This window comes from Acipenser ruthenus, chromosome 18 (genome assembly GCF_902713425.1).
Source record: "Acipenser ruthenus chromosome 18, fAciRut3.2 maternal haplotype, whole genome shotgun sequence".
Taxonomy (NCBI): Eukaryota; Metazoa; Chordata; class Actinopteri; order Acipenseriformes; family Acipenseridae; genus Acipenser; species Acipenser ruthenus.
In genome coordinates, this window is record NC_081206.1 from 11,072,659 (window position 1) to 11,089,419 (window position 16,761).

Genomic DNA, 16,761 nt, shown 5'->3' on the forward strand with positions numbered 1-16,761 from the left:
CCACCATCACGGGAGATCTGGGAGTGGTTGGTGCACCCCGAAGCGGACCTCTTCCACGACCTCCCCACAGCCCTCAGCACGCTGTGGTATCGAGATGGGGAGAGGTGGGAGGAGTGGGAGAGAGAGCACCACCCGGGGTCCCTCCAGGAGATAGCCGTCATGGTCCTGGCATACCTGGCGATAGACATGGGGGAGATCCCCCTCCTTGAAGAAAAGGGGGTGGAGCCGCTGCCGTCGCCCAGAGAGGGGGAGCCGCTGCCGTCGCACAGAGTGGGGGAGTTGCGGCCGTCAGCCAGAGAGGGGGAGCCGCTGCCGTCGCCCAAGAGGGAGGAGCCCGAATGTCCGCAGCCCGAGAGGGAGGAGCCCGAACGTCCGCAGCCCGAGAGGGAGGAGCCCGAACGTCCGCAGCCCGAGAGGGAGGAGCCCGAACGTCCGCAGCCCGAGAGGGAGGAGCCCGAACGTCCGCAGCCCGAGAGGGAGGAGCCCGAACGTCCGCAGCCCGAGAGGGAGGAGCCCGAACGTCCGCAGCCCGAGAGGGAGGAGCCCGAACGTCCGCAGCCCGAGAGGGAGGAGCCCGAACGTCCGCAGCCCGAGAGGGAGGAGCCCGAACGTCCGCAGCCCGAGAGGGAGGAGCCCAAACATCCACAGCCCGAGGGGGAGGAGCCCGAGCGGGAGGAGTCGGTGCGTCCACGGCCCGAGCGGGAGGAGTCGATGCGTCGACCGCCCGAGCGGGAGGAGTCGGTGCGTCCACGGCCCGAGCGGGAGGAGTCGGTGCGTCCACGGCCCGAGCGGGAGGAGTCGATGCGTCGACCGCCCGAGCGGGAGGAGTCGGTGCGTCCACGGCCCGAGCGGGAGGAGTCGGTGCGTCCACGGCCCGAGCGGGAGGAGCCGGAGCTGTCACTCCCTCCACCGCCAGCAGAGGGGGAACAGCTGGAGCTGTCTTTCCCTCCACCGCCAGCAGAGGGGGAACAGCCGGAGCTGTCTCTTCCTCCACCGCCAGCAGAAGATGCTGGAGGTCCCTCCCAGCCTCTGTACCGGCTGCTGAAGGGAGCGCGGGGACAAACTGCCCAGCGGCTAAGAGGCACAGCACCGCCCAAGGTTGCCTGCCTGTCCGCATCGCCTGGGGTTGCCTGCCTGTCCGCATCGCCTGGGGTTGCCTGCCTGCCCGCATCGTCTAGAGAAACTCTCAGTGTGCTTTCTCCTAGGGATGCTGGTCCGCCGTCGCCTAGGGATGCTGGTCCGCCGTCGCCTGGGGTGGAGCTACTGTCCCGAGCGCCAGAGGGTCCTGCGCCGCCAGGGGGTCCAGAGGGTCCTGCGCCGCCAGGGGGTCCAGTGGGTCCAGCGTCGCCAGAGGGGCCAGGGGGTCCCGCGTCGCCAGAGGGTCCAGCATCGCCGGAAGGACCAGCGTCGCCGTTCCCGCCTCCGCCACCAGAGGGAAACGAGCTGCTGTTCTCGCCTCCGCCACCAGAGGGAGACGAGCTGCTGTTCTTGCCTCCGCCATCAGAGGGAGACGAGCTGCTGTTCACGCCTCCGCCATCATAAGGAGACGAGCTGCTGTTCCCGCGTCCGCCACCAGAGGAGCTGGAGCGGGCTCTACCTCCTGCTGCCAACAGAGAAGAGGAATTCTGGCCACTGCCACCCTGGCCGGAGGTTCCTGCAATGTTGGCCACGCCCAAGGATGCCTGCCTCGCATCGCCTGGGGTTGCCTGCTGCTCTGCTTTTGTTCCTCCTAGGGTCGCCGAAGGTCCTGCTTCGCCTGGGGTCGCCGAAGGTCCTGCTTTGCCTGGGGTCGCCGAGGGTCCTGCTTCGCCTGGAGTCGCTGCCAGTCCTGAATGGCAGCAGGAAGTACTGTGGCCGGAGCCTCACAAAGGGGAGCTGCCGGCCACGAAGAAGGGGGGGGAGGTGAGGAGACCACCTCCACCACAGCCCCGACCACCACCCCTGTGCCACAGCCCGGCGCCTGGGGGTTGGATCCCTCGGCCTGGGCTCCCGGACACCCAGGCTCCATGTCTGGACCTTTGGTCGCTGGGCCTGACTCCCAGGTCGCAGCACCACCAGGCACAGGAGGTCGCCTGGTCTCCTGCTCCGCTCCCCCTGGTTGCCCAGACGTCGCTGCACTGTCGCCTGGGCTTGCACCTCTGCCTGGGGCTGCAGCTGGTTGGTCGCCTGCCTGTGCTCCCGACGCCCCATCCAATGCACCTGGGTCCCCTTTCGCCAGGTCTCGGTCCCGCCAAGAGGGCGCCGGGCTATGGACTGACCCATCCTCAGCAATGGGAGAAGGAAGACCTCCCACCATGGCCGCCCCCATGGGCCACTTGCTTCCCCTCGTCCGGGACTTTGGGACAAAGGGGGGAGGTGGCCGTTGTGGCCAAGTGTGCTGCGCACAAGGTGGGGGAAATGTGATGGGGTGCCAGCTCGCCCCTATAAATTTGTGTTTTGTTATTGTTGTTGTTTTTACTGTTTTCATTATGTTTTTGTGATTCTTGGTTTGTTTTGGATTGGCAGGGAGGGGGTTAAATTCCTCCCTGTAAAATGCATGTGAGACTGTGGCTGGAGCCTTAAGTGTTTAATTGTTAATTATTAGTTAATTGGGCTCCAGCCACAGACTATAAAAGACAGCTGAAACCCTTTGTTAGGGAGAGGAGTTTTTGGGGTGAGTTTGTTTGTTGGTGTGCTGTGCTGTTTAGTTTTGAGAAAGAAACTGTAGTGAAGGCGAATGCCCAGCCTACATTTCTGTATTTTGTTTAAACCTTTTGTTTGGGCCCTTGTGCCTATTTATTTGACTATTTTTTGTTTAATAAAGATCATTATTTTGCCCCTTCCACTGTCTCTGAGCCTCAAACCTCTGTCATCCTGCCACAGCCCCCTTAGCAATATTGATTTCTATCTCTCTCTTGGCCTTTCTAACTTTCTTTTTGACTTGTGTTTGCAGTTCCAAGTACTGTTTCTGTGTACTTTGTTTTTGGTCCCTTTTAAACGCTCTGTAAAGTGCCTTTTTTGCTGAATATTTTTTTTAATTGATCTATTAAACCATTTTGGCCATTTTGTTTAGATTTAGATTTGTCTACTTTTGGGATGTAATTGTTTTGCGTCTCTAGTACTACATTTTTTAAAAACAGCCATCCTTTTTCTGTGGATGTTTTCTCTATTTTACTCCAATCTACTTCTGTTAGTCTCTGTATCATACCTTCATAGTTTGCTTTTCTAAAATTGTAAACCTTAGCTTTAGTCATTACTTTTGGGGTTTTAAAAATTACTTCAAATGAGACCATGTTGTGGTCTGAGTTTGCCAATGGCTCTCTGACCTCTGTTTCAGTTATTCTGTCTTCGTTATTAGAACATAGGATCCACGTTGAATGCCAGGGAGACTCGGTCTGACTGGCTGTCACTGTTTTTTACTGGCGGATAGTCATATTGACTGTGCTGAAGCAGGCGGAAAGCTAACTGGTGGATTTTACATTGTCCACCACTTTCATCTTTAGAAAATAGACACGGATTCTTGATGAGAAAAAGCCAATAAGCTTCAACCTATCCAAGGGCATCACGACCATTCTGGAGAACACCAGCGAGGTCAGGAGAATTGACACCCCAGATCTCCCTCAAATAAAGAAAGGGGTTTATAAAAACACCTCTCTCAAGGACCACAAAATACTCATATCCGGGTTAATGGTTAGAAATGTGCCCTTACTGAATATGAATATATTTAGTGTATTACCATGCTGGATAAGTACTGGTCCTTTGTGAGCTAGAACTCCTTAAGAGTGCTACACTGTGGTACAAGTTTAGTCAGCCCTGTTCTGATACAAGGATCCAATCCTGTCTGTTGTTAGATCACTGTGTGTATGACCTGTAGTCTAGTCTATGCAATGCTGTCTTCAGGACGAACAAAAACATGATCAGCAATAACTGATTTCTTATACCAGGATGATCTACTGGTAAAATCTGCTCTTATAAGAGGTTACCACTGTAAAAGTACAACATACTGTAGTGAAAGCATAGTAAAGCATATGTAAGCATGGTAAAGCACAGCTGGTAAAAACAATGGTAAAATCTTGCAACCATTATCAATTATATATAGAATTAGCACTCAAAAGTGTTTTACAAGTGTTGAAATGACACTGGGATTTTCTCTTTCTCATAGAAAGCCTAGCTTCCAGGGTAACTCTGTCACTCCTGTTTATAGGTTAGTTTAGAGGACTGGGATCCTGTGGAAATCAATATCCCAGTGACAACTGAGAAGAAGGCAAAGGGCAACAAAGTGTCTGAGAGAGATAGAGACCCTGGAAAAGGGGAGAACACGCAGCTGAAGAAAAGCGACGTCAGCAAAAACAAAAAATCCACAGCAATCAAACAGACCCCGGTCATTGAAGATGAATGGCTTCGACTTAAAAATAATTCATATTCAGAAAGCAGCCCTGTGAGAATAGCTGCTAAGAAAACTTGTGCTACGCTTGACTTCACAAGAGAAACATCTGGGGAGAAGGCCTCTGTACGTCCTGCAAAAGAGGAGAACACACAACTGAAGGAAAGTGAATCACCCGAAAACAAAAAATCCAGAGCAATAAAACAGAACCTGGTCACTCGGGAAGAATGGCTTCGACGTACAAAGAATTCCTATTCAGAAAGCAGCCCTGTGAGAACAGCTGATATGAAAACTTGTACTACGCTTGACTTCACAAGAGAAACATCTGGGGAGGAGGCCTCTGTACGTCCTGCAAAAGAGGAGAACACACAACTGAAGAAAAGTGAATCACCCGAAAACAAAAAATCCAGAGCAATAAAACAGAACCTGGTCACTCTGGAAGAATGGCTTCGACTTACAAAGAATTCATTCTCACAAAGTAACCCAGTGAATCTTCCTACTACGCTTGACTGCACAAGGGAAGCATCTGGGGGGGAGGCCCCTGTACACCCTGTAACAGAAATCGAAGAAGAACTCAGGCAGCTTCAGGTGTTCGTGGGTGTACTGCAGAATGATTTAAACAGGAAGGAAATGCAAATTGAATCAAAGTATCAGGCTTTGATGAGAGACTGGGATAAAGACGATGACTACCATCGTCAAAGGCTCAAAGATTCCCCAATATCATGGCTAGGTAGTGAGTACAGTTTCGGTTCAGACGAGGAGTATGAAAGAGATGTTCTCACACCTAGCATGATGTCCAATAGTGTGACCCTGGATGATGCAGAGCTTCTTGAGAGCATAGCCTTCAGAGGAGAGGTTCAGCTGGATGAGGTGACACACAAACCCGGTGTGGTTGTTCCCATGGTGGTTGACCCTCCTGTGGAGGCTGGGAATTACAGTGAGAGGACACCTTCTCCCTATATCAAGTACCTTGAACCGACCAGGAACAACACTGACACAGAGTGTCAAATTAGACTCTCCAAAGCAGTCAACCTGGCTGTGAAGCCAAAGGCTTCATCCATACTGCCTCAACCATGCCCCAGTAACAAAACTGTGATTATAGGAGGAAACAGTGAAGAGGAGTCCAAGACCTCATTCAGCACTCCTGAGAAGCGCCTCTCCCCAGGTGACAATGTCCCCAGTGTCTGGGAGCGGATCTGCACCACTGTTTTCAGAAAGGGCAGGGGCAAAGAGAAGAAACAGGGTGTCAAGACAAAACACCAGTCTGCCCTGTGTTCCATTAGGAAAGCGTTTGTGAACCTTTGTTGTCTGCAGACATATGCAGACAAGAGAGGTGGCAAACGATGAACGCACCCTTGGGAATCAGATCACTTCTCTGCTATAGAAAGAAACAGAAGGCTAATGAGGTAAGACTGTTGATGACTGTGTCAAATATATATTGGCTAACGTGAACATGAGTAAAGTACTAGTTTGTTACGAGACACAATGGGGTAAGTTTTCTAAGGTGACTACATTTTTGTCAGACATCTAGAATTACACGTTTTCTTAGACAGGCTTATTAGAGTCCTGATGTTCAACAGTGACTATGTAAGTTGATGTTTCTGTTTGAGCACACATATGTCTAAAACCCTCCATAAGGTTACAATTGGATTTAGACTCCTAAAACTCTATGGGATTTTTGGAGTTACAGACTTCAATGTCTCCCCTCCATGTAGTACTGTAATGTTTGCAAATGGACAGAAAGTGATGCATTTGACATACCCAGGTGCATCTTTGTTGCACACAATGGCAAACTGCCACAGTACCCAAGAAACCATCAAAAAGTTGAAAACCCCACATTGACAGAAAGATTGCACCTGGAGGGTAATGTGTAAGTTGCATTTGCACTATACATTAATAAGTTTAAGTTGCATACACGTTATAAAACACACATTTGCTCAAATAAATATTAAATCACACATACAGTTTGTTGTGTTTGAAATCTTGATGCATTTAAATGGGATTTGTTTTCTTTTGATTTACACAACCTACTCAACACTTTCAATGTGTGAAAAAATGGGGGGGGGGGGTGAAAAAACAAATCAATTAAAAATAAAAATCTGAAAAGTCTTCATTAGATAAGTATTCACCCCTTTTGCTATGACACTCCTAAATAAGCTCAGGTGCAACCAATTGCCTTCAGAATTCACACAATAAGTTCAATGGAGTCCTTCTGTGTGCAATAAAAGTGGTTCACATGATTTCAAATTAAATACATCTGTCTCTGTAAGATCCCACAATTAGGTAGTGCATTCAAAGCAATGATACTACCATGAAGACCAAGGAGCTTTCAAAACAACTCCGGGATAAAGTTGTGGAAAGGCACAGATTAGGGGAGGGGTATAAAAAGATTTCAAAGGCATTGAATATCCCTTGGAGCACAGTCAAGTCAATCATTAAGAAGTGGAAGGTATAGGGCACCACCCAGAATCTGCTTAGAGCAAGACTTGAAGATTGCTGTCCACCAACGATCCCCATCCAACTTGACAGAGCTTGAACAACTTTGCCAAGAAGAATGGGTGAATATTGTACGATCCAGATGTGCAAACCTCGTAGAGACTGACCCCAAAAGACTCACAGCTGTAATTTCTGCCAAAGGTGGTTCTACCAAGTATTGACTCGGGGGTGAATACTTATCTAACCAAGACATTTCCGTTTTTTTATTTTTCATTAACTGTTGTTTCACAATAAAAATGTTCTTGCCTCTTCAAAGTGTTGAGTAGGTTGTGTAAATCAAAGGAAAACAAATCCCATTTAAATGCATCAAGATTTCAGGTTGTAACACAACAAACTGTGAAAACATCCAAGGGGGGTGAATACTTCCTATAGGCACTGTAGCTAACTACTGTTACAAACTTGAGCTGTCTCTGCAGGGATGCAGCTGTGACATCCCTGTTTTATGGGAGTGCTTCTCTGACCAGTGTACATGGTTTTAATGGATATCCGCTGTCACCAGTATATTAAAAAAAAAAAAAAAACACACAATTTACGTCCTTATACAATACATTGCACTTACACTAGACTCCATTACAAATGTCTAAAACCCTGTTGCACCCATCTAAAGCCCTTAGTCACCTTTGAAAATGTACCCCAATGTACCTGGGGATCATAGATGACATGTCCATATCAAGGTCTTAGAACCAGAGGGCGTAAGTGACATTTTCATAATTTTACAGGAGAGCAAAAATTATATTTTGATTGTATGTGTTCAATTGCTGTTTATCAGTACATGCACAGTATCAATATAATTTTGAAGAAAATTAAAGTTTTAAATATTTTTGAATTTGAAAGAATAGCACCAGAAATTTTGCTAAAAAGTTAGATTTTCCATAATAACACACTGAAATGAATACCCATTGCAGATAACTGTGTTTTTCTATATAAATGTTCACATATAGTCGTATTTCATAAATTATACCTAAAAATACTACTGTAAAATATAATTTACAAGATTTTCTACAATTGACATAGTCTGGTTCTTATTCTGTAGTGAATTTGTTGCTTGAATCCTCAATTTAACTGAGTAAAATATCCTCAAAATTTAGATTTTTACACACAGTTTTATTTTACAGCTTTTTTCAGCCATTTTGACTCATCTGCTGTCACTCAGCCATCCCACAATGCAACACTCAGTGCCAGGAGGGTGTAAGTGTGCTAGTTATGACCTCCTGGCACTAAGTTTACCTAGATTTTGCAGTTGTGTCTTTATTACTTTCTCACTTTATTCAGTGCAGTTTGTGATTTCAGTGAGGTCCTTTTGGTACTAGATAGATCTCATCAAGAGCTTTAATTTGATATATAATATGCCATTTTGACAAAAATGTCACTTAAAGCCCCTCTGGTTCTGAGCCCTCGATATGGTCAATACTGTTTCTTGTGATATAGCTAACTAGGCAGTCACCACTGCAGTGAGAAACACAGTGTTGCAGGGCTTGGACTGCTTCATTCACAAACTGAAAGTTTCACTCTCTAATGTAAAATGACTGTATTTACTCAAATTTAAGTCACCCCTGCATTCAAGTCACACCTCGAAATTTGAAGACCAAAAAAATAAAAATAAAATAATCACCTCTATTACAATTGAACTGGGAAAGTAAACATGTACAGTACGGTACTTCCAGTATTGAATGACAGTCCTTGCAGTTTACGGTAACTGGAAAAGGGTAGATTACCTTTAACTTTATTTCAGTTAGTTTTATTGTCCTCCTTTATTTAATTTGGCCATTGTGACATTCTGTCACGTTCACAAGCAAAAATAGCATTTATGATTCCATCTCCATCTTCTGACACACATCTCAGATGCCCCAAATTTATGTTCTGCTGCACAGTCCCTTTTCTTCAGCAAACAAGAGGATTTTTCTTATAAAAGCTGCATCATCAAATTTGCCTAAAGTTTGCCGCGTAGCCATTTGAATATACCGGTACTGTATCAAGAGTAATTGCTATAGTGGTGGGCATTACTGTGTGCAGTAGCTCTTGTTCAAGCTTGCCAGAATAAGCAAATATAAATTGCTCCCCTAACTGAAAAACCCTGAATCCAAGTTACGCTCGAATCCAGGTCACTCCTCCCAAATTTGAACTTTGGTCAAAAAGGTGTGTCTTAAATTTGAGTAAATCTGGTACATGAACTAATGTTGCTCACAGAGTAAAATCCTTTCCTTCACAGTCTGAGAGCTGTTGCTGGATGTGTGTCTGTGGGCAAACATACACCAGTTCCGGACTCACACAGCCTGGTGGAGAAAGCAGATCTGATCCCAAGGTAAAGCCAGCGGTGGATTCCATCAGACTTGACAGCAAAACAAAATCTTCCTGCTGCTTCAGCTTTCTAAAGAGGGGAAGAAAACCCGACCTCCTGACAGAGGCACTACAGTCCTGAAGAGAGAGTCAATGCAAAGTCAAGTCTGAAGCATAGTTCTATATGTAACACTAGGACCGTGTGAAATGGAAGCTTTTTTTGTCTTGTTTAATTTAGAAAGCCCAATTATTTTACCGCTGGTTTTCTTCCCAATTTACAATGTCCAATTCTGTTTCTTCACCGCAGCAATCCCCACACCGCTCAGTAGAACTGAAGGTCCTCCGATCCCATGACCAAGCCAATTGTCTCTTTACACCAGGCAGCTAGACAGTGGACGTCAGCAAGCTATGGGATGCAAAAGTCCCTGTCGGTTTTGCCTCCCTAACCCACAGGCGCACCAGAGCCAATGAAATCCACAGTGAAGACCGGACACGAACCTGCATTTAAAACCCAACCTAGGCTGTGTAATTAGCAATACATCAACAATCTCCCCTTTACTACAGGATTACCTTCCCACATCAGGGCACACAATAAGAAAGCCTGCTGCAGAACAACGTGTAGAACAAGAGCCCTCCTCAACCATGTCCTAGTACCAGAACTGTGACTGAAGGAGCAAACAGTGGAGAGGAGTCCGAGTCCAGGCCTCTTGAAGAGCACCACTCCCCAGCTCACAATGTCCACAGGTTCTGGGAGAGGTTCTGCTCTGCAGCCCTGGGAATCAGATAACTTCCCTGCAATAAAGAGAAGCAGAAGGCTAATGAGGTAAGACTGTGGATGGATAAGTCAAATATACAGACGTGCTCAAATTTGTTGGTACCCCTCCACAAAAAACGAAGAATGCACAATTTTCTCTGAAATAACTTGAAACTGACCAAAGTAATTGGCATCCACCATTGTTTATTCCATATTTAATAGAAATCAGACTTTGCTTTTGATTTTTTATTCAACATAATATTGTAAATAATAAAACAAATGAAAATGGCATGGACAAAAATAATGGGACCGCTAACCTAATATTTTGTTGCACAACCTTTAGAGGCAATCACTGTAATCAAACGTTTTCTGTAGCTCTCAATGAGAATTCTGCACCTGTTAACAGGTAGTTTGGCCCACTCTTCCTGAGCAAACTGCTCCAGCTGTCTCAGGTTTGATGGGTGCCTTCTCCAGACTGCAAGTTTCAGCTCTTTCCATAGATGTTCGATAGGATTCAGATCAGGACTCATAGAAGGCCAATGTTTTGTTCTTATCCATTCTTGGGTGCTTTTAGCTGTGTGTTTTGGGTCATTATCCTGTTGGAGGACCCATGACCTGCGACTGAGACAGAGCTTTCTGACACTGGGCAGTACGTTTCACTCCTGAATGCCTTGATAGTCTTGAGATTTCATTGTGCCCTGCACAGATTCAAGGCACCCTGTGCCAAGCGCAGCAAAGCAGCCCCAAAACATAACCGAGCCTCCTCCATGTTTCATTGTAGGTATGGTGTTCTTTTCTTTGAAAGCTTCATTTTTTCGTCTGTGAACATAGAGCTGATGTGACTTGCCAAAAAGCTCCAGTTTTGACTCATCTGTTCAAAGGACATTCTCCCAGAAGGATTGTGGCTTGTCAATATGCATTTTAGCAAATTCCAGTCTGGCTTTTTTATGTTTTTCTTTCAAAAGTGGAGTCCTACTGGGTCTTCTTCCATGGAGCCCACTTTTGCTCAAAAAGCGACGGATGGTGCGATCAGAAACTGACGTACCTTCACCTTGGAGTTCAGCTTGTATCTCTTTGGCAGTTATCCTTGGTTCTTTTTCTACCATTCGCACTATCCTTCTGTTCAATCTGGGGTCGATTTTCCTTTTGCGGCCGCGTCCAGGGAGGTTGGCTACAGTTCCATGGACCTTAAACTTCTTAATAATATTTGCAACTGTTGTCACAGGAACATCAAGCTGCTTGGAGATGGTCTTGTAGCCTTTACCTTTACCATGCTTGTCTATTATTTTCTTTCTGATCTCCTCAGACAACTCTCTCCTTTGCTTTCTCTGGTCCATGTTCAGTGTGGTGCACACAATGATACCAAACAGCACAGTGACTACTTTTCTCCATTTAAATAGGCTGAATGACTGATTACAAGATTGGAGACATGTGTGATACTAATTAAAGAAACTAATTAGCTTTGAAATATCACTATAATCCAATTATTTATTATCTTTTCTAAGGGGTACCAACAAATGTGTCCAAGTCATTTTAGAATATCTTTGTAGAATAAGCAATAATTCATCTCTTTTCACAGCTTCTTTGCTTTATTCTGTGACATACCAAAGGCATGCAAGTATACATGATAAAATAGCTTTTAACTTCATCACTTTTCAGGAGGAATGAAGCATTAATTCAATGAGCTGTAAGGGTACCAACAAATTTGAGCACGTCTGTATATTGGGTAATCTGAAAGTGCTCATTTGTAAAGAGATACAAATGATCAGGCAACCATAATTTTTTACCTCTGTCCTACAGCTGCTGAGGCAGTCACCACTGCTGTGAGAAACACATTATCGCAGGAGCTGGGCTGCTTAATTCATTAGACAAACTGCTAAAGTCTCACTCTGTAATGTGAAATTATATGAAATAATGTTGCTCACAGAGTAAAATCCTTTCCTTCATAGTCTGAGAGCTGTTGCTGGATGTGCGTCTGATTCTGGACAAACATACACCAGTTCCGGACTCACACAGCCTGGTGCAGAAAGTTCAGATCTGATCCCAAGGTAAAGCCAGCCACTCTAAGAATAAATACATATGTATTACTTGTCATGACACATGTGCATCAACATATGAAATTAACGGAATAAGTATGTGTATGTTAATAAACTATAATAATAATAAAATAACAGACAAACTAACGTTAATAAACTGACAGTCAAACTAAATTAACACAACACCCCTACACACAATAAAAAATACAGCAGCAATATACAAGACATGCACATTATTTAACAGAACGGGAAACACCAAATTGCTCGGCAACTTGTGTCTGATTCAGGTTTTTTTCATGAGCTCGAAGAATTTTCAACTTTTTGTAGCAAGAGAAACAGCGGCGCATTTTGCCATTTTGTTTAAATGCCATTTTGTAGCAATGAGGTGCACTCATGTAAATCAAAATACAAAACGAGTCAATGATATGATGGCAGTTCTGGAAAGATTTAATAAACCAATCAGTGTGCCTCAAGACGCTCTCACGATGACAAGTCGCTTTTGAAAAGACTGAATAAACCATTTTAATTTAAGTTTGATGATGATCAGTTCTCAGGTTACAAAACAGTTCTGCAAGCATTGTGAACGGATTGCTATCGGTGCCAAGAAGGTGTTCTTTTAAGCAAAGTTCCTGTTCCTTTAGCCGGAGCATTTACAATGGGGGAAAAAATCAGTTTCACCACAAGGGTGTTCCCTTAGACGAAGTGTTCTCTTAGAAGGTGTTCCTATACACGGCGACTACTGTACCAGATATCAAATAAAACTGGCCATTTGCGACATATATAACAAGTGGAGGTGTGCACCAGATATGATTTATGGAATTATTAGCTACAATCACCAAGAATACCCGAATAGAATAATGATTTCAGAAATGGGTAAGACAAGCTTCCATCTCACTATTTCGGCCTACAATCAGCCTCAAATCTGAGGTCACTGGATGCACTTGTAACACTGGGCAGGCTCGTTTGATGTTAATACAGGCCAGAAGGCAGTATCCAGTACAGACATGGATTGTGGGTAAAAGCACAGAGCACATTTATTTTAGTAGTCAAATGCTTCAACCCATACAGTTCCATTTTATAAGATGTCTCCGAGTCAGGTATTATTGAGCCGGCTGCAGTAATTTACTCATCCAAGGCACGTCTACACAGCGCTCAGCCTTCTTTGCAACTGAGAAACATTCAGCAACCCAGTAGATGGCGCTAAAGAAGTATCACCATTAGATATCACCAAAGTACAATAATCATGTAGTAAAAGATCATTTTACCTGTAGCTTTAAAATATTGACTCCCCCTGTTAAAAAGTGTGTGCCTTTGAACTATTCTGAAAGAAAGAAATGCAATAGAAAAGAAAATCCCTTCTTAGGTAGCAGAACAGTTTGTTCACAGTCCAGTTGGTTTACATTTCCCAATGGGTTCTAAAGGATATAGCGGCAAGAAGTCTTGATTCAGAGATCATGCGGAATCTGTGCCGTCATTGTTATGGCACGTGTTTCCCGGATAAACAAACATAGAAATAATCAGTTTAAATGTATAATACTTTTCATTGTTATGTAATTTGATGTCAGTGTTACTGTAACTTCAATAAAAACTGACAGTATGCATTTTGCTTGGACTCCGAATAATACCAATTACTGATAATATTTATTAATATTTAATAATTGTTTTGCTGGTCCCTTGAAGTCTGTATTAATGAGAAATGACTGTATATACATAAACCTTAACATGCTTTCCATTATCCAGGATCTGTGCATGCGTTTGCTGTTAATTGCAGATTTTGTCTTCTGTGTTCAAAGCGAATGTACTGTTCATGAAAGATGCTGGATTAGAGCAGGTATCCCCCACACACACACACTCATGTTTGTATTGTTATCTTTGTGTGGACATTACATTGACTGACATATTTATGATTCCTAATTCCAAGCTATAGAAACTTCCCTGGGCAAAAGACTAGATCTTTAGTAAGATATATTTTGTTATTTCTCCAAATTGTATTTTTTTATTCAGTGTTTCTCTTGTGGAGACATTGTTTCCAATTTTGTCCTCCAATGGTTTGAAGACTATACATACACACACGTTTGTTTCTAGTGTTTATGAGGACTTTTCATTGGCTCCCCTAATGTGTACATTTCTTATTCTAAACTCCAGAGAGGCATGGATCATTATAATAAAGAAAATTTGGGTTAATAGTTCTTATTCTCTTCTAAAACTATTTTATGTTTTAAATGTTTATACATTACAGGATAATGGCCTATGCCCTCATAAAGTAGGTTTTGTCTGGTTTTCTTAGCTTGGGGGAACATTTTTTTTAACCCTGTGCACTGTTTTTCTGCCCCTTATTGCAGGGAAAGTGGGAGCCCTATTAGTTCCATGATCAACAAGACCACGAGAACTCATACTGGCATTCAGCCGATTCACAGGACCTTCTCATGGATTTGAACCGGCGACGTTCCCCGGCGTTGAGGCTTGTGGGGCTGCACTGGAGTCTGTGCTGGTGTGAAGACCCCTATCTGCAGCAGTGGCGTCTGTCATAGCGCTCTTTTCTTCTCTCCAAGACCCCGAGACACCCCTGGAGAAGGACACAAGAGGAGAACTCATGCAGAACGCACAGAACTGCCCCCTTCTGTCAGTTACAATACTAACTCTTTAAAGGGGTAATACTGTATATCACGTCATTTTGTTAAGGAATTAAATTTGACTATCGGTGTATGGATTATTTGTTAATTATTATTATTAATACACACACCCCTGGGTCAGGTTCTCTATCCCTAATACTGTTAGGAGGGACATGATTAAAGTCTTTAAAATCTTAAAAGGATACATTTACAACACAAATAGAGGCAGCACACTATGAGTGTTGCACTATTATTCTGGAAAAAAAGTAAGTAGCGGGGTTCCAAAAAATATAGCTTTATACGTCCCCACGTGATGCTACAACTGTTAAATAACGTACCTGTAATTTCTTCTTCATTTTTAACATCCTGACAACTTTTTACACTTCGAACTTTAAAGTCTGCTTCGAAGCTTTTTTTAAATGTCTGCTCTAGAGCACTGGGGTTTGAGATCTGTTCTCTAAATCACTGCAGGTGTTCTGGCTTTTCTGTTCCAAACCACGTTATGGATCATTATTGATATAGTAAAAGTTGCCAGGATGTTAACAATGAAAAGAAGAATTACAGGTACATTATTTAAACAGTTGTAGCAAAACGTGGGCACGTGTAATGCTACATTGTTCCGGACCCCGCTACTTACTCTTTAATGTGCTGTGCTAAAGGTGTGGCAACATGAGCCGCTACTACTTTTTGGCTACTCAGCATTGCGACCACCACAATCGCTCTACTGTAATTTGAACTTCAATCATTCAATCAATCAAATTATTTGTATATTATTTATTATTTCATGGCAGAGTCATCTCAAGGCGCTTCACAATAAAATAAAATTTGTCTGGTAAAAGATGTATGATTCTGAACTTCAAATCAATTAATTTGTAAAGAAAGTCTAGAACTGCTATAATTATTATAAGAGAAGTATTTTGTATTTTTAATATAATCAATTGTCAAGAGAAATATAGCAACCAGCATGCTGACAAACTAGCAGAAAAAATGAAATTCACAAGAGAAAGCATAAAGCACACTCACTGATTTAAATATAACGCTTTCCCGTGCTTGTCCCATAATTCCTCTTCCAAAAGGTTTGAGAAACTCCATTGGAATTCCTTTATAATAAGTGACATATAAGTATTTAAAACTTGATTTCGATTAATTCTTCTCACCTCTCGCCTCTCTAGTGACAGGGATGTAGTGGAGGCAGTCGTACGCACGTATGTCACACTTACATTTGTGCACATATCTGGAAATGTGAAACTTGTATTAACAGTATTTATCACAGATTGAGAGTAGTACATTATAGGGATATATAGAGGTGTCTATATGTCCATACATGTGTCCATCTGTCTCTCACATTACATTGTTACATTTATCAGGAAAGCTGCTTATTAAACTGTGATGAAACTTGGAGTGAACATTAATTAGTAGAAGTTATTGGGAGGATGATTGTGGGGATATATAGAGGCACCTATCTGTATGACTGTCTGGAAGCCACACTGATATTTTTACAGCACCTTGAGAACACAAGAAGATATTCTACATACTGTACAGTTTAATTGACAATGATACTAACACCACATTTGCTTAACTAATGACATCTAGGTCTTAAATACCACTTATCTCCTTTTCATTCAGTTGTTCGTTGCTGTTTCTTAAATTCCACTTATCTCATTTTCATTCAGTTGTTCATTGCTGTTTCTTAAATACCACTTATCTCATTTTCATTCAGTTGTTCATTGCTGTTTCTTAGTTTTTACTCTTCTGTTCTTACTGTTCATGTACGTCATCGTACTGATAGCTGTGATTCGGAATTCACAGCTGTGCAGGGGAGTGTATGTTACTGACGTACTTGTTCGCACTAGCAGACTTGTCACTGCTTAAGATCTCTTACTTGTTTGCTTGTAGATAGGGATACGCTAATCTTCCATCCTATTATGAGACACATGTTCTATATCATTCTTAAGACGAGGAGACACTAAACATATTGCCAGAAAACAGTAGAAAGGGAGAATTTTTGTAAAAAGTGACGTGCAAACTACAATTTAAGTGCAATCTTGTTTGCAAGCAACCTTATCAAAGTAGTGTTGATTTTGTAGACGCAACATTACATCATAGGATCAGTCAACCAATGAAAAGTCATTAGAGAAGTCATGTGACTGGCTATCTCGCCGACAGAGAGAGAACGTTTATATTTCTGTTCAGTAAAAACTGACACAGATGGAGAATAGAGTT